Source organism: Acartia tonsa, chromosome 10 (genome assembly GCF_053477335.1).
Source record: "Acartia tonsa isolate MP-2025a chromosome 10, ASM5347733v1, whole genome shotgun sequence".
Lineage (NCBI taxonomy): Eukaryota > Metazoa > Arthropoda > Copepoda > Calanoida > Acartiidae > Acartia > Acartia tonsa.
The window spans coordinates 37,700,083-37,714,080 of record NC_137269.1 but is presented as its reverse complement, the minus strand read 5'-3'; the positions used below and the strand labels follow the sequence as shown (position 1 = coordinate 37,714,080).

Below are 13,998 nucleotides of genomic sequence, written 5' to 3'. Positions count from 1 at the left end.
TTCCAGTACAAACGCAGGAGTCCCAAACGTCGGAGTGGACAAACGCAGGAGTGTTAAAATATCAATTTTATGTAATATTTCTATACAGATTAGGTTGATTAAGATATGAATGAACAAATAAACCCCCGCAGGGGTTAGGCATTTAGAAAACCTATAAGATGGTCTAAAATAGGTTAGGTTAGGTTAAGTGTCCACTCCGACGTTTGTCCACTCCGACGTTTGGGACTCCTGCGTTTGTCGTAGGACCTCTTTTTTAGTTATGTATAACAAGGGCTCGGCAGTCGCGTGTAAGACTCAGTGAAATTGTCATATTAAAACTTTAAAATTCAGCTGGATGTTTAAACTTGTTTCTCGTATTCATTCGAATCCGGTGGATAGGAACCGGTTCTCATCCATACGAAAAAACTATGTCTAGCATCGTATTATATCCAGCCTTTACGAATATAATAATGTACAATCATAAGATTAAAACCAGTTTTTTAGCCCGTGCCTTGGGCACCTCGGGGCTAAAAAACTGGTTTTAATCTTAAAATTGTACATTCTATATCCGCGGATAGCTGTTTATAATACGATGCGAGAAATAACTATTCTCAACAGGCAATCCATTTTTTAAAAGAAATTTAACATATCTGGTCCCCCGGTGGAAATTGCATTAAATTGCACACAATTGCAAATTTTAATGCCTTGTAATTTTAGGAAACAAGACTGCAAAAAAAATTACAGGATCCTATTTCCTAAAATACCCTTTTAAATCTTATATATCTCTCTTTAAGATCTCAACACTGCATTAGATGCTTTTCATTTTTGCACAGTTTCACTATTACCAATATGCAAAATAACTCAGGGATCTAAAGGGATAAGACAATGGCCAATAAATTGATGTAGATCCCCAAGGATGATAAACAAAATTACCTCTTCTCTAGATTATGATTAGTGGTTGAAACACTTGACCTTAATGAGCCAATGAATCAAAAGGCACTATAGTCCCCAAAAATGTTAAACTTACGAATAAAAAAACGTTATTGTAAAACTTTGAGGATTAGTGTAATAAACAGCCCTCTCTCTTAATCTCTGAAAATAACTGCTGAAAGGAAAACAAAAATGCCAATATAAATCGACAGCATATACATTTTTAGGCCCTTTTAGCATAAAATATAAATTAATAACTCAATCAAAAACTTTTAATTTACTTATATCATAAATTTATATTTTTTACCACGTTTTATTACTTCATAATGCAATTATAGATTGCAATCAGTGAGGGGGGGAGGGGGGCTGGGGGGTATAAAGTTGATTACAGCATTTGCAATAGTCCTCAAAGTTTTTAATAACGGTTTCTTATTCGTTGGCCAAAAAACTTTGGGACTTTTAATTAGTTAATTCATGAACTCTAGTGTCCAAATGTTTCAACCACTAAATGTATCTACATACGGGGTAATTTTGTGTATCATCAAAGGGGATGTACACCAATTTATCTTTTCCCTTGATTGCAATAGAAAATAAGAAAGTTTTACACTGATGTTGCAAAAAGTTGGTCGATTTTTGTGTTCAATGTACATCTAGATGAATTCAAGCGTACAAAATATGGAAGATAGTAAAATTATTACGGCAAAAAAAATCGGGGTAATCGGGAGCAAATTAACAATATAAGAGGTAAAAAATCTATAGTATAGATGTATGCACAGAAAACTACCTCCCTTCCTTTTTCAAAGACCTCTATCGTCTGCTTCTAAATTATTTTCTGCTACTTGGCTGTGTTAATATAAGCGACACCTTTGGTTGATTTTCAAATGACCCAATAGAAAGGTTTGAACAAGGTTGATGCGATGGGAAGATAGATTACCAGATAGATTTGTCTAGAAAAAAAAACATAAAAATTTACTGTATTAAACTTTATACATGAATTTTACTTTGAAAAGCTACGCAAGTGCTGTACGTTATCATCCTATTTTATAAAGTAGTAAGCGTTTTTGTCTGTCCCAAAGGATCTCGCTAACCGCTAAACCGCTTTACAGTGAAGCTTCTTATAGGTCCTGTGAAGGTTTTAAATATTTTTGGAGAGGGTGTCTTCGCCCCCCTTCCCCCCTAAATTTTTTTTAACTCTTTTGAAACTAAAATTTATAATTGGATGAGGTCGACTTTTCCCCCTCCTACCAGTGCCCCTAGAGGCTTCTAGGGACGTAGCCGCTAGTTATTAAAAAAGTATTATTTTTAAAAAAGAGATAATAGAAAATGATTAATTTTTTTGTAATATAAAATTGCTCTGATATACCCAGTGGATTAGTCAACCAAGAAAAATAACCTAGCTTTCCCCTTTTTATATAAAAACAAATCATATCAGGGATGTTGAGGGATAGGTCGATAAAATTAAATTTCTCGTATTCATTCGAATCCGGTGGTTAGGAACCGGTTCTCATCCATACGAAAAAAACTATGTCTAGCATCGTATTATATCCAGCTTTCTACAAATATAAAAATGTACAATCATAAGATTAAAACCAGTTTTTTTAGTCCGTGCCTTCGGCATCTCGGGGCTAAAAAAACTGGTTTTAATCTTATAATTGTACATTCTATATCTGCGGAAAGGCGTATTTTAATACGATGAAAGAAATAACTAATATAACCCCCTAGCCTAGGAATAAATTTACTCTGTATTTTTTTTTAAAATGTCTTGGGGTGGGTTTAGGCTATTTTCAACCCCCCCCCCCCCCCTAGAGGCTATGAGTAAAGCAACTAGTATTATGTTTCATTACAAAAATTTTAACATTTTAAAATTATTTTAACAAAAATATCTTTCCATCGCTATCTGTTAACGCTTTCTAACATATCTATCTTTTGATTTACATTCCACAGAGCTCGGCAGCCTCAAATTTAAAACGCTATTGCGACAAAATGAAATCCGCTACTTCGTTTTCTTTCCATTATCCGAATAGTCCTTTATTCTAATATGACGTCATCCATCCTCACAAATCAATTTAACTAAATTAAAGTTTCAATTTTCCCTTTCACATTTAATTTGTTTTATATTCTTTTTTTTTCTTTTCGTCTTCCTTAAAAAGGTGCTTCAGGAATCAAATACACTATCCCCATTTTGGTCAAGATAGTTCTCCTGTAGCTCCTGGTGCATATCCTGAAAATTTTCCTTTTCCACCAATTTATATTTAGTTAATAATTAAACTCTTAGTATATATTATTTTATTTTTGTATGAGTCTAAACATCATAATGTAAACTCTAAATTGTCGATAGATAGCAGCAATTTAGGGTATGTACTATCTCCTAAGCTAGGGGGTACCTGGCAGCACCAAATAAACATTATTATTATTATTATTATTAAAAGGTTTTTTTTAATTCATCTCCTTTTTATAGGCAGACGAAAGAGATTCTTGAATTAGCATCATAGCCAAAATTTTCTAACTGTATGAAAAAATTTAAAGAATACTTAAGACTTAATTTTCTAATTTTAAAACCGAGGCTCGTCCGCAAAGAATAATAATCAAGTTTATTTAGAGAGAGAGGGGACAATGGGCTGTTTATTTTACTAGTCCCTAAAGATGTATAATAACGTTTTTTTATTCGTTGGCTTAACAACTTTGGAGACTTTTATTTAATTTAGATGTTTTGGTTCATAAGGTCGAGTGTCCAAACATTACAAGTACAAATTGTAATCTACAGAAGGGGTTATTTTGTTTATGATCATTGGGGATGTTCAACAATTCATCTACCATTGAGCTCATACCGACTGCTGTCAAAGCATATCTTTTTATGGCTTTAATCAAAGCAATTTTCATCCTTGTTATGATATCTAAAAAGTGCAAATGAACATCAAAAAAAAGAAAATCATCTCAATAAAAGTCAATTGTCTATTGTTCTAAGTTATAGGGATAAGTCTATGATTGAGAAAAAAGTTTGCCTTTTTTAAAATAAAAATCTTATGATTTTATAAGGTGTAAGAGAATAATTGTTTATCGCATCGTTTTATAAATAACTTTCCGCGAATAGTAAAATGATAAATTCTATGATTAATTCCTGTTTTGTTAGCCCAATGGGGCCCAATTATGATTTTTCATTTTACTATTAGTAGAAAATTGTCTACAACACGATGCGATACACGGTTTCTAAGGACCGGTTCTAATCCAGCGGATATTAATCGGTTTTGAAGTCATAATGGATAAAATATTTTTCAAAGATTTTTTAAAAAATACTATTTTATCGTCCAGTTCCAATACAATGTACATTATAAGCATTGATTTAATTTTTATCATTGCAATAAAATAGTAAAATTTTCTAAATATTTGCATCGTCATGAGGCTTTAAAAGTTACTTGTCGCATCGTATTATAAACAGCTTTCCGCGGATTTTAAAAGGAAAAAAGTAATTGAAAGATCTTAACCAGTTTTGTTAGCCACGAGGAGAAAATTGTCTGTAATATGATGCTATACAAAATTTTTCAGTATGCCTGAGCATCTGTTTAAAATCAATAAGCCATACTGAAAAATAAATTTCCTATATTTCTAAAGCTCCGCTTCCATGGACGCATAAGTAGTTGTTAAAAATGATGCTGGTATCTAATTACATTTTCTAATTACATCTTATATTGTGCACATACAGGGAGGGAGGGGACATTGGGCTTTTTATTACACTAGTCCCCAAAGTTTTATATTAACCTCATTTCTTATTCGTTTTATGAATTTTGATTGGTTGGTTCATTAAGTTGAGGCTCTAAATGTTTCAACCACTAATTGAATTCTACAGAAGGGTTAATTTTGTGTGTCATCATTGGAGGTGTGCATCCAATTTTCGGCCATTGTCTTATCCTGGTGCACATGTCTGGACCTTAAAAGGTTGCAAAGAAAACTGTCATGATGGCTTCATGGCACTGTAGCATGACAGGGATCTAAAGGGATAAGACAATGGCCGATAAATTGTTGTACATCCCAAAAAGTACCCCTTCTGTAGATTACAATTAGTGGTTGAAGCTTTTGCCACTGAATTAACCAATCAAAATTCATAAATAAAAAGTCCCCAAAGTTGTAGAGCAATAAACGTTATTATAAAACTTTGGGGACTAGTGTAATAAACAGCCCAATGTCCCCTCCCTTCCTGGTAGCATATGCCAGACAATGTTGAACAAGGTTAAAAGTGTTCAATGGAAACACAGCTTTTTAATTATCTTCCTAAAAAGCAATTAAAAAGACACTTGAATTAGCTATTGGCTACAAAAGAAGAAAATTATACCGTCTAATAATATGCAAGTGCACTGATGTAGACAGACCAATTTGTAATACTTTTATAGTTATTTTGCATTTACTCAAGATTTTTGCTTTTAGATTGATCAAAAAAATACATTTCTAGCTGGGTATATTTAGTGAAATGTTTAGCTTTAAGTATCTTTTTTCTAAATTACTGCAAATGCAAAACCCTGAAATAGTTTAAAATGAAACATACTATACATAAATACATGTGGTTATTTAAATTTTAAAAAAAATACAAACAAAATACTTTAAAATTGACCATAAATGTCAAATTATCACAATTTTCTTACAATAGATTTATTATTTCTTGGATCTTACACCAGATTTTTATGTTCTCTGATAAAGTGAACTCTGTAGCGGGCTAATAAATAACGATCTTCCCCAACCCCTCCCCTTCCTTCCTACTGGATAAAGGCCCGGACAATAACTGCTATTGGAAATTGCAACCTAAATTGGCGCCAATTTTTCCCCTGTTATAATATCCATGTATATTCTACATCCATTTTTTTTACAATTTTTAAAGCAGTAAAAAAATAAAACCATAACCATTAAATAATTTTTCATCTCTCTCAAAAATATTAAATTTACTCCTATTAAACAGGGAGGGAGGGGACAATGGGCTGTTTAGAACACAAAGTCCACAAAGTTTTATAATATATTTTCTTATTCGTTGGCTTAACAACTTTAGGGACTTTTACTGAATTTTGATTGGTTGGGTTAGTGTCTAAACGTTTCAATCATTAATTCTAATCTACAGAATATTTAAATAGATAGATAACACATTGCCCTAACTTTAAAGCAGCTTATAAAAATAACGTCATACTGACCTACCATTGGTCAATTAAAATGTATACTGCCTGTCATTCTTTATTTGTATTGTATGACGTCATTTTTATAGGCACTTTAAGCTGTTTATTAAATAATAAAAACGATATGTAAAAAAATCATTGGACAAAAAACATATTTATTCCAAATAACAGCTAGCTATGCCAATCAAAATATTTCCATTCTTGATTTATTCCTGGTATAAAAAAGCCCTCAACACCTAAAATTCTTGTAATTTATAGATAGATTCATGCTTAAAACATTTTGTCGGTTTTGTTAGTGAATCACGAATATGGACATTTATATGGGATCTAAAGGGATAAGATAATTGCCAATAAATTGATGTACATCACCAATGATGATGCACAAAATTGCCCCTTCTGTAGATAACAGTTAGTGGTTGAAACGATTGAACACTCAAGTGTCCAAAGTTGTTAAGCCAACGAACAAGAAAATGTTATTTTAAAACTTTGGGGACTAGTGTAATAAACAGCTAATTGTCCCCTCTCTCTATGTCCCCTAAACATGTAATATTTGTGTATTTTTCTAATTTAACACAGTAACTTTTCCTCTTTCATTATAATACTAGAGGCTACGCCCCTAGAGGCCTCTAGGGGAGGGGGATTCACTTTCAATTTCAGTTTTGAGAAGAAAAAGTAAAACAAGATTGGGGTTGTGGGGGATTTTTTCTAGGGGCTATTTCTCTTAGGAGGTTGGTGTTACCCTCTCCCAAACTCTTTATAAACCTTCCCAGGACCTATGAGAAGCTTTCCTATAAAGTACAATTATATCGGTTAATAGATCCTTCAGTACACACTGAGAGAAATCCTGTTACTTAAATGTAAGGATGTTTAAAATTTGTGGATATAGGTTTCTGTTCCAATTCACGAATAACTGTGCATATTGATTTTAGGACCCTAATTCTAGAAAATATTTGGGATCAAGTCCTATTTTAAATCCTTATTACTACATTTACCAAAGGCAGATTTTTTCACACATTACTTTGACGGGGAACTATCTATTTATGAAAAAAATATAAAAATTGATTAATTGTTCTTCAATTTTAACAACAAAATTAAGAGTCTATTAAATTAAAGCTCTTTTTTAAAAAAAAAGTTAACGTCATACAATACAAAGGACCAATGATAGGCCAATACACAGGCCCGTATACATTTTAATTGACCAATGGTAGGCCAGTATGATGTCATTTTTTATAAGCACTTTAAAAACTCCAACAAAATTATATTAAATTTCTAGAATATGTTCCCAGCTTTCTTTTTGCATGTCCAAATTTTTGGAATCAATTTTCGCCATTTTTTGTTTCAACCTTTGAACCTGGCTGGAGCCAATAAATTGGGTCTGGTTACTGTAACCTTCACACCTCAGGCGTGACCCACGAATAAAGGGATGGGACAACTGTCAAGACAGGTTTTAGGCTATTTTCTTTTCTCCTTCGCTGCAAAAAAAACCTCTGACACTTTTCCTTATATGTGATGTGAGAAAGACGACATTTTTGTGACAGAGAATGAAAATAAATCTCGGCATTTTGTTGTTGATATGCGAATGCCATTTTTCCTCATGCGACAACAAATGGCTAATTTTTAAGACTTTGGGGACTTTGATTGTCTTGAACTTTAGGTAACAGAAACAGTGCAACCTTTTTAATTTTGGATGATATATAATACTTTGGGTACTAGCACAAAATGTTGATAAAAAATTGCAATTTTGGATGGGGACATTGGGCAGTTTATTGCATTAGTCCCCAAAGTTTTATAACAACGTTTACTTACTCATTTAGTTACCAACTTTGGACACTTTTTTATTTTGATTGGTTCACCAAGTCGAGTGCCCAAACGTTTGTCTTATCCCCCTATAGATCCCTAATTTCAAGTACAAAATATGAAAATAGTAATCATTGTGGAATTTTTTGTTGTATATGATTTTTGTCTGAGTGTTTTTAAATGTAATAATACTCTTTGTGCTTTTTACATATTTGAGTAAAATATAGCCTATAGATATAAAAAAAACAAGGATGACAACATCCATAAAAGAGTAGCTCTGAAATCAGAAAGTATAACAAACAAACATGAAAACTTGTAGAGTGTCAAAACTTAATAGGAATAAGGTACTAATTATAGAAAAGCTTCGCTTACAAAAAAACTTTAACTTATAATATTTGTTTTTCTGGCTTATTCAGTTATTAACTTTAAAATGAAAAAATAATTAAATTTGATTTAATTTTATTAAATTTTGCATAAAGAAAAGATTGATTTGCTCACAGTGGGTGAGATAATAAAATTAGATGTTATAAATGCTAATACAGAAGAATACTATAAAAATAAAATAAAAAATTAAAATAAAATAACAGCAAACTCTTTGATTGCACGACCTTTGTCTGAGAAGTCCTAAATGTGCATGGTAATGTGAGTTGCGCCTGTTTTGAGCCAAGGCATTTTCCCTTACTTTAGCTATAGCAACCATTTTTAACGTCTTTGGTAATGACGCGTTGACGGGCCAATATTCGAACCTATCATCACCTCCCCGACGATTAGCGGATGCGCTACGTGTTAAGCCACGGTCGCGGGTCTTAAGTATTTTTTTAGTATTTTTCTGTTTAAATTTACCATATCGGTATAGTAGTTAATTTTAATGTTAAATGTCTAAACACAAAAGATAGAATCTCAAATGTTGACAAAAATAATAGTTATTAATGTTGTTGAAAAAATAATGTAGAATCTAGACAACTATCTGCCCCGAGTCACGGAGACCCTTTAATTTTTAATTTAAGTTTTCAAAAGAAAATTTAGGAGGAGAGTGATTTTTCTAGGGGCGATTTCTCTTCGGAGAGTGGTGGTACCCTCCCAAAAAATAGTTATAAACCTTCCCAGGACCTATGAGAAGCTACCCTGTAAAGGAGAACCATATCGGTTCAGCGGTTAGCGAGTTCCTTTCTTTATTTGAGAATGCAAGAGAATCTTCGCTATAAAATTATTGATTTTCCAAGAAAATAATCTATCCCAGGTGGGAAGGAGACATTGTGCTGTTTATTACGCTAGTCCCTAAAGTTTTAAAATAACGTTTTCTTATTTGTTGCCTTAACAACTTTGGATACTTTAATTAATATTTCATTGGTCAGCTAATTAAGTAATGTGTCCAAACATTTCAACCACTAATTGTATCTACAGAAGTGGCAATTTTGTATATCATCATTGGGGATTTACATCAATTTATCGGCCATTGTCTTATCCTTTTAGATCCCTGTATCTTTTCTTTAACTACAAAAGGATCGACACCTATAAATGATCGCCAAATGATATTTTCACTTTTTGGACAACAAATTTTATACAAAATAAGATCATTTGAAATTAAGTAACTTTATGTAATCTACAGGCTCTGAATTCTAATATTTAAACAAATAGCCTGAAACCATCCCATGACTTAAACCTAAAAATAGTCTAAAACCATCCCGGGAACTATGTGAAGCTTCCCTAAAATGGAGAACTCAATCGGTTTAGTGGTTATTAAAGTCTTAAGCTTCAGACAAAAATTTTACTACTTTTTATAATAGAATGTGCTAATAAATAAAAAAAAATTGAATTAAATTAACCGTTTCGGAGATTTTAATGGTGTACAAACCCCGTTCAAAATTGTTAGTGGTCACGAACAGAGATCTAAAGGGATAAGACAAAGGTCGATAAATTGTTGTACATTCCAAATGATGATATACAAAATTACCCCTTCTGGAGATTACAATTAGTGGTTGAAACACTTAAATATTCAACTTAATGAACCAACCAAACAATCAAAGTCCCAAAAATTGACAATCCAACAAATAAGAAAAAGTGACTATAAAACTTTGGGGGCCAGTTTAATAAACAGCCCATTGTCCCCTCCCTCCCTGGGTCACGAATGAATAATGCCGTCTGTTGTTGGACGTATATTATGACCCTAGGCTATCCGCTAACAGAGTAAACTATAGAGTATACTTTAAAAAACAATAAAAAAAAATAAATAAATAATATTTATTTCAAGGATCTAAAGGGATAAGACAATGGTCGATACATTGATGTTCATTCTCAATGGTGATACCCAATGGTGATTACCCCTTTTGTAGATTACAATTAGAGGTTGAAATGTTTTAACATTCAATATAATGAACCAACCAATCAACTCTAAAATTAACTCTATTGTCTGCAAACCAATATCATGCCTACCACTCTACCACAAACATAGATACTCTAAAATAACTCTATTGTCTGCATACCATTACCATGCCTACCACTCTACCACAAACATAGATACTCTAAAATTAACTCTATTGTCTGCAAACCATTACCATCTCTACCACTCTAACACAAACATAGATACTCTACAATTAACTCTATTGTCTGCATACCATTACTGTCCCTACCACTCTATTACATACATAGATACTCTAACATTAACTCTATTGTCTGCAAACCATTACCATGCCTACCACTCTACCACAAACATAGATACTCTAAAATTAACACTATTGTCTGCAAACCATTACCATCTCTACCCCTCTACCACAAATATAGATACTCTAAAATTAACTCTATTGTCTGCAAACCATTACCATCTCAACCACTCTACCACAAATATAGATACTCTAAAATTAACTCTATTGTCTGCAAACCATTACCATGCATACCACTCTAACACAAACATAGATACTTTAAAATTAAGTCTATTGTCTGCAAACCATTACTATGCCACTCTACCACAAACAAAGATATTATAGAATTAACTCTATTGTCTGCAAACCATTACCTTCCCTACCACTCTACCACAAACATAGATACTCTAAAATTAACTCTATTGTCTGCAAACTATTACCTTCCCTACCACTCTACCACAAACATAGATACTCTACAATTAACTCTATTGTCTGCAAACCATTACCATCTCTACCACTCTACCACAAACATAGATACTCTAAAATTAACTCTATTATCTGCAAACTATTACCCTCCCTAACACACTACCACAAACATAGATACTCTAAAATTAACTCTATTGTCTGCAAACTATTACCTTCCCTACCACTCTACCACAAACATAGATACTCTACAATTAACTCTGTTGTCTGCAAACCATTACCATCTCTACCACTCTACCACAAATATAGATACTCTAAAATTAACTATATTGTCTTTAAACCATTACCATCCCTACCACTCTACCACAAACATAGATACTCTACAATTAACTCCATTGTCTGCAAACCATTACCATGCCTACCCCTCTACCACAAACATAAATACTCTAAAATTAACTCTATTGTCTGCAAACCATTACCATCTCTACCACTCTACCACAAATATAGATACTCTAAAATTAACTCTATTGTCTGCAAACCATTACCATGCCTACCACTCTACCACAAACAGAAATGATGATGGATTCATTATAAATTGGTTCACAAACTTTGAATTTCTTTATTAAACGGTTAGCTCTTTTCATTAGTATAGACTTGTTGAAAATGTCCTATCGATTTTAAACTTTACATAATTATTCCTATAACAATTAGGTAAGATTTAAGAAGCGTAGCAACTCTATAAACGTTACCAGAAAATCCGTATATCCATTTAAAACATGCTTTTTGACAAAAAAGATTTATATTTTATAATTTTCTCTTAATCTGATTTTTGGAATACTGGTTCCTATTACAACAAGGTACAATATCTTAAGCGGTAGTAAAACAAATGTTTGAAGACGTTTTGTTTTCGCCTTTTTATAAAACTTGTAGCTACGCTCCGTGGGGGCATCTCTGGGATTTTAAAGAAGGTGTTGAAGGTTGGTGATTTTTTACTAAGGGACACTTCGCGGGAGGGGAGAAGGGGGGGGGGTTCCCTTCGCAAAAATAACTTTCCCAGAACTTGTAAGAGATCTATATCAGTTCGGTTGATAATAAGAAAAATGGACATCATTTTACTTTTATAAAAGGACAACTGTAAATTTTCACACCATTTTGAAATAAAATATCATGCTCTATTATCATAAAACGTTTTCAAATAATTATTTACTGCTTTTAATAATAATGAATTTTTTAAGAAACATGATTTTTATAAAGAATCAATTTTCAAAATTTAGCTTTATATAAAATGCATTTTTTTATGTATTTGATACACTTATGATTATTTTCACAAAATTTAAATGTACTTTCAAACAATGCAAGGTTTTTTTATTTGTAGCAATTTTGTAGCATTTGTTTGATTATTACTTTAGGATAGGTTAGGTTTTATTTTGTAGTCCCGCATGTATAGGCCTGGTGGGGCTAAGGCCTGCCTGCAGGGGTTAGGAATAAGATAAAAATTACTTCTTACCCCCCCCCAAAAAAAATTTAATAAGGGGATGGGGTTCAAGAAATCATTTTTATAACCGCGCAGGAATTCATAAGATTTGCAAATGGTTTGACCTCAGTTAAGCTATGTATGTTAATTTGAATCATAACTTTTTCATTAGCAAAATAAAATGGGTATTCGCTTGAAAACAAGGTTTTCTGGGTTATTTAGTGGCGTAGCTAATAAGAAAATGCGGATGGCAAACCCCTTCTGGGTTTATAGCTGCGGTGCCCAAAAACTGCTGGGCAATTTGAACCCAAAAAACCCTAACCTAGGGGAAACGAGCATTTTTTTCTCTTACTGTTGTGCGTTGGCGTCAATTTTGTTTTCTTACAAGTACCAGGGCTTGTCATAGTTATTTTTTTATTAACGGTAGGCCATACAGATGAAAAGACCACTAAAGTAGCTTCGCTGCTAAAAATTAGAAAACTGTTTTACGACATGATTAAAATTCGGGGGGGATTTAAGTAACAATAACAATAAACCCATCATTAGCAAGAAAATCGCGGGATAGGGTATTATTTTAAAAATCCGCAAATTAATTTTAAAATAAAACGATTTTAATAAGGGATAAAAAACGACCGATAAATTGTTGTACATCCCCAATGACGATACATAAAATTATCCCTTTTTTTTGGATTACAATTAATGGTTGACACGTTTGGACACTTTACTTAATGATCCAACCAATCAGATTCAACAAAAGTCCCCAAAGTTGTTAGGCTAACGAATTAAAAAAACGCTTTTTAAAAACTTTGGGGACAAGTGTAAAAAACAGCTCATTGTCCCCTCTCTCTTAGCATAATGAATCAAGTTAGAGTAGTTTCATTATTAGAATTTTTTTTTCTTTTTCTGCAATTTTCTTTTATAAGATGCCCTATCAATTTAATACGTGTATCAGAGCAAAAATTTTAAAATTTAGGTAAATCGTGATCCCCCTGCAGTTTCATTCAATTTAATTGGGGCAGGGGACTTTTGGCAATATATCTAATACTAGCGACTACTCCCCCTAGAAGCCTCTAGGGGCACTTGAGAAGGGGGGAGTCGAATTTGATAACCCAATTTCTTATTTTAGAGTTTAAAAGAAAAAGTAAAAACAAATATTTTGGGGGGTGGAAATTTTTTTTTTGGGGGGGGTATTTTTCATTTTTTTTGGGGTTGGGGGTGTCCCACCCCCAAGAAAATAGTTATAAACCTTCCCGGGACCTATGAGAAGCTACCCTGTTAAGGAGAACCCGATCGGTTCAGCGGTTAGCGATATCCTTCGGTACAAACACACATACATCCTGTTACTTTAGTATAAGGATTTTGGGGAGAGAAGACAGTGATATATAAGTACTTTCTTGAAAGGCATGATTTAATATACCTTGAGGTAGGTAACATTGGTAAATTACACTGGTACCCAAAGTTTTATAACAACGTTATTCGTTGGCTAAAAGCTTAGGGCACTTACAGGAGGGGTAAAATTGTCAATCATCATTGGGGATGTATATGAGTTTATTAACCTCTTGCATTGTTGTTTTTCCATTAATATCACGCGAACATTTAAACC

General features: G+C 32.8%; 1 protein-coding gene across 1 annotated transcript in view; it reads left to right on the top strand.

The window, feature by feature from the left end:
- Nucleotides 1-13,998, top strand: part of LOC145330586 (uncharacterized) — a 377,605-nt gene that overhangs the window by 198,419 nt on the left and 165,188 nt on the right. The gene's annotated exons all lie outside the window — the stretch shown is intronic.